Below are 14,702 nucleotides of genomic sequence, written 5' to 3'. Positions count from 1 at the left end.
TTTTATTTTTTTCACTAGCATGGTAGTTGGGAAATCAGAAAAATTTGTTTTTAGGATACTGATATTTAATGTAGGTATTCTTGAATCCACCAGGAGTAGTATATGTAAGTTCTTTTGGACAGTGACTCACTTGGCCACTTTGCAACTGAAAAACTCTGTGACATGAGGGTGAGTGTCTTCACTAATCATGGAACTTGAGGGGCCGTTACGAGTTAAATAAAGGGTACCGTCAAAGAAACCATTGGGTGCAACGTGTTAAAAATTTGCATTTATTTCTATTTGCAGAGATAGTTTGCCTGAGAACAATTTTTGTGATGAAATTGATGGAATGTTGATTGACATGTGGGCGGGTCTATGGGCCACAGACGAAGAAACCATGAAATGTAATGCTTAATAATTATGTTTTTCTTGGCTCAAATGTTTTATCTATGTCCGGTGTGAAGCTTGTCCTATGAATGATTCATGCGATTAATTTTATGTGACCACTATATTTTTTTGTTCACTTCGATTTCAAAAATGTAACATGGATGTCAGTTGTAAATCAAGTCTTTGTACTATGTCTGTGATGAGGTCATGTTTTTAAGGAAGTAGGGTGTTGTGTACGGTATCAGCTTTGACAAAGACCTTTGTGGTCGAAATGCATCAGCCTTTCTTAATAAAATTGCACTGCAATATGACATCCCGGAGTGCAAGCGTTTTTGCTGTGTGAAGATTGTAAACGCTGTTCTTTTTGGCATATTAAGTGGGGCCCACACCAATAGGTGGATGCAGTCGGGTTCCTGTGATAGAGCGTTCCGTCCTAATAAATTACCTGTATCTGGACGCTCTTGGGTCGATGAATCTTTTGACCAAGTGGGGCTCTCTTCACCCGAGAGTAATCAATTTAATCAAATCAATAATCAATAACGAACATAAGCAATGCCCTGATCAACATAACACTTCACAATTAATCCAGAAAACATTTCGGCGAACCATGACCTTTCGGCCATGAATAACCACACCAGTTTATTCAAAATTAATGAATTTATTTCCCTATATTAACAAAGCTAGCACGATATAAATGTGTCTCAACACCAAATGATATATGTAAATGAACATTAATAGCTGTCCATAACGGCGAAAAGATGCAATCTATGCAGCATTTGAATAACAATGCATTCGATGATAGCAACGCAAACCACTAAAATGATAATCTGTAATAGGCTAATTGCATACATTAGTCAGCATAACAAGGTCTCAAATTGCATCGTGCAACAAATGAATCCTCATCTAACATCAAATTAGCATCTGCATGTGGGACTTCATGCAAAAAACAATTTAGCATCATTAATTTGGAAAAACTCCTAACTAGGGCTCATATCAAAAATCAGCAGTTGGTTACCTAAAAAGAAAACACAATGCAATTGTACATTTTATCCTTTCATATTTACCAAATTCAATCAGCATTCAAAGAAGTCTTCGTCTCACAGGTACCGGTTGATCAGCATGGGACGGGGGTAAAGGGGCAGGGTGGACGGGGCAATTGCCTCACAGCGGCAAGATAAAAGGACAAAACTACTACTTTATGCAAAGGGACGAATCAAAGTTAAAGTCTCTAGGGTGAGAATTTCTTAAAGTCTCTTTCTCTCGATTAGAGAAAGCATCAAAGTCTCATTCAAAATGGCATCGAACATCAATTGGCATCGTAGAAGATGGCAAAAGGACGAGGTCGGCAAGATGGGCCATAATGTCTGCAATGTCTAATGTTTGCAATGGGTGCAATGGGTAATGGCTGCTTTCTTCTTGTGCACCAGGTTTAAATAATCAACAGTTCAAATCCAGTAGGGTCTTCCATTGGAGGGTTCATAGGTTGGCTTCAAATTGTCCAATCAAAAACAACAATTTACAAGCTTCTACCTAGGCCTACATTATCCTTGGAGTCGGGAACGTAAGTTGCAACATATTTTACCAATTAATTCACTTTCAGAGCTTCCATTGTCTGCACCTGCAGATTGACCTTGGAGCAAAGAAGAAGATGCCAGGCTGGCACGAAACCTTAAAGATAAGCATGTGAACCGATCTCACTGGAAAAGTACAGCTTCAAGCAAGAATACACGTTTTATTAGCACATTAGAAAAATACGAGCATCTAAACCGTGAGACAAGGCAACTAGGCCGAAGCCTCCACTAAAGTTATGCTAAGTTAAAACATTTCAAACAAGCAAATCATGGCACACGTTTACGGTTATGTCAGATTAGTACAATTCTAATACATCACGTTATATAAAGCACGCTTATAAATGTTGGCGAACTACTCTGAGGGCACATTTGTCCCCGTACAATCTTTATTAGTTCGGTTAAAGTCACACTTGATTATTGCAGCACTACGTTTTATGCGCTAATAAATGAAAAACCTTTGTTTCTGCGTCATCAATCCCTCCTCTGATGACTATTTGTCATCACACAAAACCATTCCCACAAATTTTATTCCATTAAAATTCTGTCAGTTCTCTTTGCCTTTTAGTTCCCCTTGTTCTTGCCTTGTATTCTTCTGCCATTCTTTTCATTATTTTCTCTTCCTTCCTTCTTTTAATTTTTTCCATGATCATTAGTATTCCCCTCTTTATTCCCCAAATCCCAAAGATGCAAATTAGTACTATTAGTATTCCCTCATTATTTTAGCATCCCAATCTTTAGCAATCTGGCTTAGTTGCGTTATTATAGGAACATATGCAAAGGTAACATCATAATTTTGAATAAAAATACTGTATGTTAGTTTGACCATAAAATCTAGAAGTTACTAAACTACATGTAATCCCATATGTAAGAGGCATGTGGTGATAAGTCACCCCTTCCGTTACCGACGTTGGTATCTGTGTACACACATAACAATCTTTTGCATCCATAGTCTCAACATATTCTGTTAGTAGGCGATAGAAAACATTATACGAAAGTTCCTTCTTATCGTGCAAGTGTCTCTCATCTAATTCTAGTCTTTTCAATGCGGTTAGTTCAGTGACAGTAACAGGAGCAGAAGTAGAAGCATCAATTTTCTCATTCTCACCCTTACCATGCGTTGCAAGCACTATTGCCATTATTATTAGTACACATGCAGTTATCAAGCCTATACACGCATATTTATAATATTTCACTCTACTGTTTTGTGTAGCGTACTTAGTCATGATCTGTATAGAATCAGAGAGCTAGAAGCACTTATAAAAGAAACGATTTAGCAAATTGTTACGAAGCTGAACGAGCGCAATGTTCACACAGTTTTCTTCAGGAGCCCAGTCACTTATCGGTTAGCAGCATTTGTCTCAATTCGGCAATAACTCAGTCTTTTATCAGTGAGCAACGTTGTCTCAAATCGGGTTTAAGAGTCAATCAGGTTATCAAAGTCTTATCAAGTTAGCAAACGTCTCATCCGGTTTAGCAATGTCTCAGCTGGTTGTATCACGTTAGATTATAGCAAGCAATGTCATTTATCACCTTTTCAATCAATAGTGTCCATAAAACTTTTCTTTTCTATTGGTATCTCTTCTTCTTCGTTCTCGAGGCTAAGAGATACAAATTCGTCGGTCCAATCGTCATTGACTACATATGCCCATTCTGGACCGGAATATCTCCTGTTTGGTATCCTTTTCCTTTTCAATTTTGCATCTCTCTTTGATTCTGTCTCACTGGTACTTTCCTCTTTGGCCAAGTCTTTTCCTTCACTCGATGTTGGTACCACGACAGACACTTCCTTTTTTTTTTTCTCTTTCACTCTTGGCCCTTCACTGTCGTTCAACGTTTCTCTAGTCCTTACTTTTACTGGTGCTATACTTGGTCTTCTCTTTGCACTGTGTCCACTTGATGGACCTGCGATCTCTTCTGAAGAAGTTTGAACAGTTTTGTTCTGTTCTGCCTTGTCCCCTCCTTCTGGGGAGTCAATCAGGTTTTCCTTTTCTTTTTCTGTACCGTCTGCTTATGGGAAAGCCCTCCTCTGATCAGGCTCTCCTGCTTCTTCACCTCTTTCGAGCCCTTTGTCACCGTTACTTTCTTCAGGCTCTTTGTCACTTTCAGCTGCTTCGTCGCTGTCTGAGGCTCCTCCTTGGCCTTCCCCAAGTGAATCGGTTGCTTCGTCCTCAGAGAATATTTCTCCCTCCTCTATTTCTGCCTGTTCGCTTCTAGTTCTGTTTTGCCCTGCCTCAGCGCTCGGCACTTTGTTATCAGGTACTGGCAGTTTCAGCGCTTCAACTTCCTCATCTGTGGGACACAACACTTTCTTTGTATGACTGGCGTGGATCCAGTTGGGAACTCCCGCACACTTCACAGCGGTAGTGGTCGTCAGGATCACTTGGAAAGGGCATTTCCAACGGGGTTCCAGACACGACTTCCTCACGTGCTTCTTTATCACGACCCAGTCACCTGCTTTCAGTGTGTGTCCTGGACCTTGGATCGGTGGCAAGGTGGTTGCTTCCACCTGGTGAGAGAAAGAGCGAACCACGTCAGCCAGACCCTTGCAGTAGTCTAACACCATATCATCTGTAATATTCAAAAGCGCGTTTGCGGGAACTGCAGGAAGTCTCATGGCCCTGCCCATGAGAATTTCGTGCGGGGACAATCCAGTCTTTCTGTCAGGGGTGTTTTTCATTGACATTAACACCAAAGGCAATGCGTCAGGTCATTTCAAATTTGTCGATGCACATATTTTCGCCATTCTTGATTTCAGTGTACCATTCATTTGTTCCACCAGTCCTGAGGCTTCAGGGCGATAGCTACAATGCAGTTTTTGCTCAATGTTCAGCGCCGCGCAAAGTAACTTTATCACCTCGTTATTGAAGTGACTTCCCCTATCTGACTCTAAAGAGATCGGGAATCCGAAACGTGGTATCAACTCCCTCAACAATAGTTTTGCAACTGTAAGGCTGTCATTTCTACGTGTGGGGTATGCTTCAATCCAGTGACTAAAAATGCACACAATCACCAACACATACTTCAGACCTCCATGCACAGGCATCTCAATAAAGTCCATCTGCATTCTGCTGAACGGGCCACCCGCCCTGCCAATGTGGCTCACGTTCACAACCGTTCCCTTTCCTGGGTTCATCTGCTGACAAATGACACAACGATGGCAAACTGCTTCTGCAACTTGACGGAATCTGGGGTTAAACCAATCAGTTTTGAACAATCTTATCATGGCATCTCTCCCTAGGTGAGCCTGTCCATGATAGAACCGCGCTAGCTGCGATAAGAGACTATTTGGTAAAACAAATTTTCCTTCATTTGAAACCCATAACTCATCTGGTCTCCTTGTACATTGTGACTTAATCCAGGAAACTCTTTCATCCTCCCTGACGCTATTCTGTAATGCTTTTAGCTCATCCATTGTATCCACGACCTTCAAGGCAAATGCTTCAGCTGGTTCGAGCTCTGGCTCACTTATCAAATTCCATTCATCCCTGAGCAATATACAGTTCAAGGCACAAAATCTTGCGACTTGATCCGCATATGCATTTCCCAGGGAAACATAGTCCTGTCCTTTTGTATGAGCACTACACTTTACCACTGCAATTTCGGCTGGCATCTGAATGGCGTGTAACAATTCCCTTATTCTCTCCCCGTTTTTCACTGGGGACCCTGAAGAGGTCAGGAAACCTCTCTGTGACCATAGTTGCCCAAAGTCGTGCACAATTCCAAACCCGTACTGACTGTCAGTGTAAATGGTAACCTTCATCAATGTAGACAGTTGGCATGCTCTTGTAAGGGCTACAAGCTCTGCTACTTGTGCGGAATAGACTCCTTGAAGCCAGGACGCTTCCAAGACACCTGTTACAGTACATACAGCATATCCTGCTTTCAAAATTCCCAACCCATCTCTTAGACATGAACCATCAACAAAAATAATATGGTCATTTTCATCAAGCTTAGTATCCCTAATATCAGGTCGGGATTTTGTGCAAAATTCAGTCACCTGAAGGCAGTCGTGCTCGACGTCTTCAGCGTTCTCAATTTCAGCATTTTCACTGGGAAGCAAGGTTGCTGGATTCAACGTAGTGCACCTTTTCAGCTGCACATTCGGTGAGCCCAGAATTATTGTTTCATACCTTGTGAGTCTTGCTCCAGTCATGTGTTGCGTTCGGGAGCGGGTCAAAAGTATCTCAACTGAGTGAGGGACCATGACTGTTAATGGGTGTCCCATCACTATTCCTTCACTCTGAGTGAGGCTGATACCAACTGCTGCTACGGCGCGCAAACACCCTGGCAGTGCTGCTGCAACCGGATCCAAAGTAGCTGAAAAATACGCTACTGGTCTGTTTATGCCACCATGGGCTTGGGTCAAGACAGACAAGGAACACGCATCACGTTCATGACAAAACAATGTGAAAGGCTTTGTATAATCAGGCATACCTAAAGCTGGAGCCCTGCACATGCATTCTTTCAATTCAATAAAAGCGTCCATCTCATCTCCTTTCAGCTCAATTTCATCCAATGCATCCTTCTGGGTCAGTTTCAGTAAAGGCTTTGCTAGAGTTGAGAAGTTGGGAATCCATTGGCGACAGTAGCTCACCATCCCCAAAAACATCCTCACCTCCCTCCTCGTCTTTGGTGGACTCATTTGAAGTACACTTGTTATTCTTTCCTTCATTATTCTCCGTGACCCTTTCTCTATTTGATGACCCAAATATTTCACTTTCTTCTGACAGAACTGCAACTTTGAAGGAGACACCTTGTGTCCATTCCTTCCCAAATGGTTCAATAGGGCAATGGTGTCGGCTGTGCAGTCACTTTCTGTCTTAGATGCAATCAGTAAGTCATCAATGTACTGTACTAGGGTTGACTCGAATGGCAATTCTAACGCTTCCAAGTCTTTCTTTAGAATCTGATTGAAAATTGACGGTGACTCCGAAAACCCTTGAGGAATTCGACACCAACTGTAAACTCTGTCTAAGAATTTGAAACAAAAGAGAAATTGGCTGTCCTCATGAAGAGGCACCGAAAAGAATGCTTGTGACAAGTCGATGACTGAGAACCACTCGGCATCGCAAGGGACTTGAAACATTATCACAGCTGGATTCGGTACTACAGGGCAGCATTTAATTATGATGTCATTTATTTTCCTCAAGTCCTGCACAATTCGGACCTTTCCACTCGGCTTTATTAGTCCCATGATTGGTGAATTACATGGACTGCTTAACACTTCTTTCAGTACTCCCTGTTTTACAAACTCGTCAATGAGTTGGGCGACTTTCATGAGGGTGTCTTGTGCCATATGATATTGTGGGGTCTGGGGAAAGGTTACATTGGGTTTTATGGTCACTTTCACTGGTTCCACTCCTTTCACCAATCCCACCTCTTTTCCTGTCATATCCCACACTTCCTTTCCGACTGTTTCCCGTAATTCAGCTGGAATATCTGCTTCAGTTATCATCGGAAAAAGGGTAATCAGAGGATATTCTTCATCGACAGTTTCCATCTCATCCCCTTCTACACTGTCCCCTTCTTCCCCATCACTGCTCGTCTGAATTCTAATTCCATCGTTCGAACACATAATCGAACATCCCAATTTGCACAATAGCTCTCTCCCTAACAGTGATATCGGGCTTGAGTCACATACCACAAAATTATGTGACCCTTGATAGTTACCAATTCTGACTTGTACTGGATCTGTGATTGGGTTCGTCAGGTGCCTGTTTGCTACTCCCACTACTTGAACTGTTCTCCCTGAGAGTGGCAAATTTGGTACTTCAATGCTCCTAACAGTTGAGCGTGTGGCTCCTGTTTCAACCAAGAATGAAACACAATGACCCATAACTCTTCCCTCCACGTACGGACCCTTTTGATCAACTTCCAAGGATGCTGCAAGCACACAATTTCCCTCCTCATCTGAACTTTCACTCTCCCATGCATTGTTTATTCCATTCTCACTGTGTAATGGGAACTGTTGTACTGTGCCATTTGTATTCATCACCTGACCCGAGACCTGTGGAGGAACCATCACTTGCTGCTGACTCATTGGTGCCAAAGGTATTTGCATTTGCTGATTAGGTACCATGGGAAACTGCTGTTGCATTGGCTGCATTTGCGTCATCTGCATACGGGGCATCTGCATCTGCTGCGGCTGCATGGGCTGTAATCCTTGCAGCTGATTTATAGTCTGGAAATTTGGGTTTGGACCTCTCATTTTCGGTCCCCTCATTGTCTGGAATGCATTGACATCATTGTTTTGCTGACCAACACCTGCACCTTCCTGCATCACCATCGGGCACTCGCGTTTCCAATGCCCGACGATTCCGCACACGTGACACGGCATCACCCTTTTCATTGCCTGCACACCATTCGGAATCGCAACAGTGTTCAAATCCGGACCATTACTCCCAAAGCCTCCTCTGCCTCTGCCTCTCGCCTGTGGCTGAAACACCATGTTTCCCTGCGGCTGCGGCTGCGGCATCTGCTGTTGGAACCCTTGCAACCCTTGCAAACCTGTCTGAGCTGCTTTAAGTTGCATCACCATCACTTTCTCTTTCAACCTTTTCTGTTTCACTTCAATTTTGTCGCTACAGTATTTCGCATAATTCAACACCTCATCAATCGGTTTCGACTGCCAACAAATCAAATGCATCTTTATCATCTGACTTATCTCTGGTCTCAGCCCTTCCACAAATCTAAACACAAAATGGAGCATGTCCTTCGCCTCTATTGTTTCCGTGCCACTGTAGTTCTTGAACGCCTTCAACAACCTCTCATAGTAACCATGAATCGACTCTTTAGCCTCTTGGGCAGTCCGATCAATCTTCTGCCAATCCACATTTTTCGCGGCAACCTTCGTCTTCAAGTGCTCAATCACCTTATAGTACAAGCTCATTACCATAGGTGATGGTGCACCCGTATCCCTGTCTCTCTCTGGTTCACTTGTCGGCCAACCTACAGCCCTTTTGCAGTCTTCCCACAAATCTGCCGGAACCACAATCTCAAAGAGGGTGTTCAGGTCTTCCCAAAGACATTTTGCAAGCTTCACAAACCTATCAGTCTGTTGATACCATTCAATCGGTTTCTCTCTCAGTTTGGGAAAATCATCCGTAAAAGACTGAATGTCGCTCCTGTGCCACGGTACATGTATTAATTTTCCCCCTGCTGTCTCCCTCATTGGTAACATAGTTATTGCATCACTACTCTGTGGTCTTTTCTCCTTGTGCTCTGGGACACTGTCTTTCTTCTTTTCCTTTTTCCTTGCCCATCTGCTCTCCCATTTGTCTAAGCACCTCCACACTTGTGCACTCTGCAGCAATTCTCTAAGGTGCGTTTTCATGCCTGCTGACCTCATGTGTTCAAAGTCTGTGGTCCCGAAATCCAATCTATAGCTCCTGCTCAAGTGTTTTGTCTTGTCTATCTCAACCCCGTTTTTGTCAGCTATTTCTTGCAACCTTCTATGTACCTTGTTCACTTCTCTCGTAATCCTGGGACATAGATACCTCAGCTCTTCTTCCGAGTAGGACTCTAACCTATTCAAACCCATAGTCCCTTCCACCAATTCTTCTGCTTCCATGTTCAACCTGACCTTATTCAGATAGTCTTCTCCCTTCCCACTGGCTGAGCTTTGTGTGGAATTCAGACTGTTGAACCACTGCGTCAGCTGTTGCGCATTCAACCCCATCAGTGTAGCATTCACATCGACTGCCTTTGATGGTTGCGGCAACTTTTCAGTGTTCGATGATAGCGGTATCATCAGTGGGGGACTCGACCTCACCACTGTTGACTGAGCACATATGGGACTAAACTCCATCAAGGACCCAGATCCAGTCGGCAGAGCCGCTATCGAAGTTGTCTCTGGAGTGTTTTCTATGCACCTCCTTTCCGTCCCACTCTGCACCATTGATCCTTGACCGCTCATACCTGAGTTAGGCTGAATGTACAAAGGTACCGGTGGACCTACAGTAATGGGTAGGGATATCGCATCTGGGTTCTGTCCATTCCCCAGGTTCTGAGGCATGTTCATTCCCACACTATGGGTCATCATTGCCGGCATGCCCGTCTGACTCCCCGTCATCTGAGCATGTGCGGTTCCCCCCTGCATCTGCTTTTGAGACATCAAAAGCTGGTTTGATTCAGCTTGTGCCAATGTTGGGTTGCGACCATTCTGTACTCCCATTACGGTTGGATCTAGAATCATTCCCGTACTGTTGTCACTGCTGTAGTACCTTGGGACCTGCGGCTGATAATTTTCTGCTGTTTTAAACATAGGCACATCTGGATATATTCTCCTAACCTGCGGTATCTGCGGGGTAAACAGTAAACTCGGGTCCTTAGATCCCGATGGCGTTTCTGAATTCGGAGTTTCATTATTCTGTACCGGTGCCGGAGGGGCAGAACTGGTACTTGGACCTTGTTCACTCTCTGCATAAGGTGGTGGACGGTCGTTCAGCAATTGCATGATGAACTCCTCATCCTCTGACTCGTCTTCTCTCCTTAACTTTTTCTCGTCCTCTCTATCTTTGGAACACCTCCTGTTTGTCTTACAGGTAGCTTTCTTGCCTGTCGCCTCTTCTTCCTTAGCAATTGCGGGAAACAATTTTATCCCCTGCAATATATCTGACCTCCACACCTTCTGTGCATTATCCCACCTAGCGTCCACTAGTGTCTTTTCTACCTTTCTTATCCTGGTCTCGAACTTCTTTTGCTGTTGCTGTCTAGCCATTAGTTCCCAAATCGCTAGAGCCTCAAACTGTGCTGGCCTTGGAGGTACCTTCATGTCGTACATCGCGAATCTCAAATTCTCTAGGATCCTTATATTGAATGTCCCATGGATCGGGAACGCTACGCTCCCATGTCTCTCTGTCAGCTTGTGCCATTGCTTTAGCCAAAGGCACGGAGCTACCCCCCTTTCCTCCATTACAATGTAAGCTGGTGTACCTTCGGGTGGCGTCTCCTCTCCTACGCTCGCTTTAATGTAAGACTCCCCCTTCATCGCACTCTTTAATGCTTTAAAAAATTTCATTTTCTCGTCTTTTATTTCACCAAGTTTGTAATCAATAAGTGACTTTAATTCCCGGAATACTCTTCGCTTGTCTTTCCCCTTCCAATCGAGCCCCACGGACTGCGTCCAATCCGTGCGCGGCCCTTCTCTGCAACCAACCTATCCCAGCGCGGCTCCTAGTGACGTCACACTCACACACACTGCGCCTGACAAAGCCTTGCGGCTTGTCCTCCTTCACTCAGCTCCTCTCGTAACAACTTCTGGCATGTATCGCGAGCAACCAAATAATAATAAAACAGATCTGTCGGTTTACTACAGGAAGGGTAACACAATCGCTTCAGGACCTTAGGGATTTTTCACTAGCCTCGGCAGTTATTCCATCTTTCTCGGTCCCCACTTTCGCAAGAAAATCCTGACCCGCAGACTCTGCTCTCAACTTGTCAATGATCTATTCTAGTGCACTTAAAATTTGTCAAAGCCCGAAGTCGAAGTTTTCTTTCACTCCCTTAACACACGTACCGACTCGTTGACCACACCCGGTCAACCTATTAAACCGACCAGACCACAACATAAAACAAGTGTCTCATACACTTTTCAACATACTCCGGAGTCTCTTGACCTCGCAGGGCCCGTCTCAACGTCAACAACCACGTGGACATTTTTCTGCACAAAGCGCCACATGCACATGAAGTTCGACGACTTCCCTACTCTCACACTCGGAGTCGCACCTCCGCTATTCTCTAAAATCCTCGCAACCTTTTCAAACAATCTGCGGCAATAAGCTGTGCAAGCGCAAAACCCTGACTTCACTCATACCGTCACTAGTACCGCCAACGCCGATTTCACACCTCCATTCTCTCCATTCGCAAGCTCCGAGATCCCGGGAAAGTCGCGGGGGACTTAGGGCATCATCATTCTCTCAATCTGTTTTACCCAAGAAAAATCTAATTCAACACCATATACCTCTCGAGTGGGGTCTCAAAGAGCGCAACCGTTACCTCTCGAGCGGGGTCCCAAAGGGCGCAACCGTTACCTCTCGAGTGGGGTCCCAAAGGGCGAAACCGTTACCTCTCGAGTGGGGTCCCAAAGGGCGAAACCGTCCTCTGCTACCATCTACTGATAGAGCGTTCCGTCCTAATAAATTACCTGTATCTGGACGCTCTTGGGTCGATGAATCTTTTGACCAAGTGGGGCTCTCTTCACCCGAGAGTAATCAATTTAATCAAATCAATAATCAATAACGAACATAAGCAATGCCCTGATCAACATAACACTTCACAATTAATCCAGAAAACATTTCGGCGAACCATGACCTTTCGGCCATGAATAACCACACCAGTTTATTCAAAATTAATGAATTTATTTCCCTATATTAACAAAGCTAGCACGATATAAATGTGTCTCAACACCAAATGATATATGTAAATGAACATTAATAGCTGTCCATAACGGCGAAAAGATGCAATCTATGCAGCATTTGAATAACAATGCATTCGATGATAGCAACGCAAACCACTAAAATGATAATCTGTAATAGGCTAATTGCATACATTAGTCAGCATAACAAGGTCTCAAATTGCATCGTGCAACAAATGAATCCTCATCTAACATCAAATTAGCATCTGCATGTGGGACTTCATGCAAAAAACAATTTAGCAACATTAATTTGGAAAAACTCCTAACTAGGGCTCATATCAAAAATCAGCAGTTGGTTACCTAAAAAGAAAACACAATGCAATTGTACATTTTATCCTTTCATATTTACCAAATTCAATCAGCATTCAAAGAAGTCTTCGTCTCACAGGTACCGGTTGATCAGCATGGGACGGGGGTAAAGGGGCAGGGTGGACGGGGCAATTGCCTCACAGCGGCAAGATAAAAGGACAAAACTACTACTTTATGCAAAGGGACGAATCAAAGTTAAAGTCTCTAGGGTGAGAATTTCTTAAAGTCTCTTTCTCTCGATTAGAGAAAGCATCAAAGTCTCATTCAAAATGGCGTCGAACATCAATTGGCATCGTAGAAGATGGCAAAATGACGAGGTCGGCAAGATGGGCCATAATGTCTGTAATATCTAATGTACTCAATGGGTGCAATGGGTAATGGCTGCTTTCTTCTTGTGCACCAGGTTTAAATAATCAACAGTTCAAATCCAGTAGGGTCTTCCATTGGAGGGTTCATAGGTTGGCTTCAAATTGTCCAATCAAAAACAACAATTTACAAGCTTCTACCTAGGCCTACATTATCCTTGGAGTCGGGAACGTAAGTTGCAACATATTTTACCAATTAATTCACTTTCAGAGCTTCCATTGTCTGCACCTGCAGATTGACCTTGGAGCAAAGAAGAAGATGCCAGGCTGGCACGAAACCTTAAAGATAAGCATGTGAACCGATCTCACTGGAAAAGTACAGCTTCAAGCAAGAATACACGTTTTATTAGCACATTAGAAAAATACGAGCATCTAAACCGTGAGACAAGGCAACTAGGCCGAAGCCTCCACTAAAGTTATGCTAAGTTAAAACATTTCAAACAAGCAAATCATGGCACACGTTTACGGTTATGTCAGATTAGTACAATTCTAATACATCACGTTATATAAAGCACGCTTATAAATGTTGGCGAACTACTCTGAGGGCACATTTGTCCCCGTACAATCTTTATTAGTTCGGTTAAAGTCACACTTGATTATTGCAGCACTACGTTTTATGCGCTAATAAATGAAAAACCTTTGTTTCTGCGTCATCACCTGCAGGAACACAGCTGTTGTTTTATATATATAGATATATATGCTCACCATTTGGTTGTATCGTCATGTGTGGTAATGGTTCATATGTGGTAAAAACATAGTGATAAAAGCATTGTGTGGTAATGGATGTTTAGTTAAGTTGTTACATTGGAATTCATGCGTGGTAAATGCAATTTCCCACAGCGAGCCGTGCGATTAGAAGCCCGCCTGCAACCACAAGAGCCACATGGCCATGCATCATCGTGTCACCTGTTCCTGCATCTCCAAATATCTCTAGGTGGAGATCGCAGTACGCTCCACCCAGGACTTGCTTTACTGTACATGCACGTAAAAGTATAGGACTAGCAAAATGCATGGGTATCTTGTTAATGTTAAAGTCTGTGGTGAAGTTATTTTCCATGTTGAGAATTTCAGTGGAGATTTTCCATAGTTTTAATGGGAAGAAAATCATGATTTTATTAAAGGCACTGAGGCTCATATTATGCCATCCTCTTTATTGCTTTCACACACAGCAGCAAAAAGAACTTAGAATTAGAACTTTAACAAAACACTCTAGAATCCATAGAACATGCATATAAACCCAAAACATGCAGCCATCTTCCTTCTTTTTTGCTGCAAATCATCAAACGTCCAACTTGAAAGTCCTTTGAGAACCAACAGTAGTTTCATCCTAACAATCTTGAAATCTTCATTGTCTCTGACAAAATCGCTGTCTTAACCTTGTCCTGAAATATAAATTAAACACATCAGCAGGGCAGGGTAGAATAAAGGGAGGGATTATATTAGCCTATGTGCCTTTAATAAAATCATGATTTTCTTCCCATTAAAACTGTGGAAAATCTGCATTTTTCTTTGACGGTGGTCAAACCACCACATTATGACCGTGGCAGTTCAGCCACGGTCGGACCGCCAGCACTGCCATTTTCCCTCCACTGGAGGGACTGGCAGTGCTAGCGGTCCTAATCCGCCAGAGCAGCTCTGCATGCAGCGCCGTCCTGGGGATTACGAGCCTCCTCTTTG

This window comes from Pleurodeles waltl, chromosome 1_2 (genome assembly GCF_031143425.1).
Source record: "Pleurodeles waltl isolate 20211129_DDA chromosome 1_2, aPleWal1.hap1.20221129, whole genome shotgun sequence".
Classification (NCBI taxonomy): domain Eukaryota; kingdom Metazoa; phylum Chordata; class Amphibia; order Caudata; family Salamandridae; genus Pleurodeles; species Pleurodeles waltl.
This window is presented reverse-complemented; position numbering follows the sequence as displayed.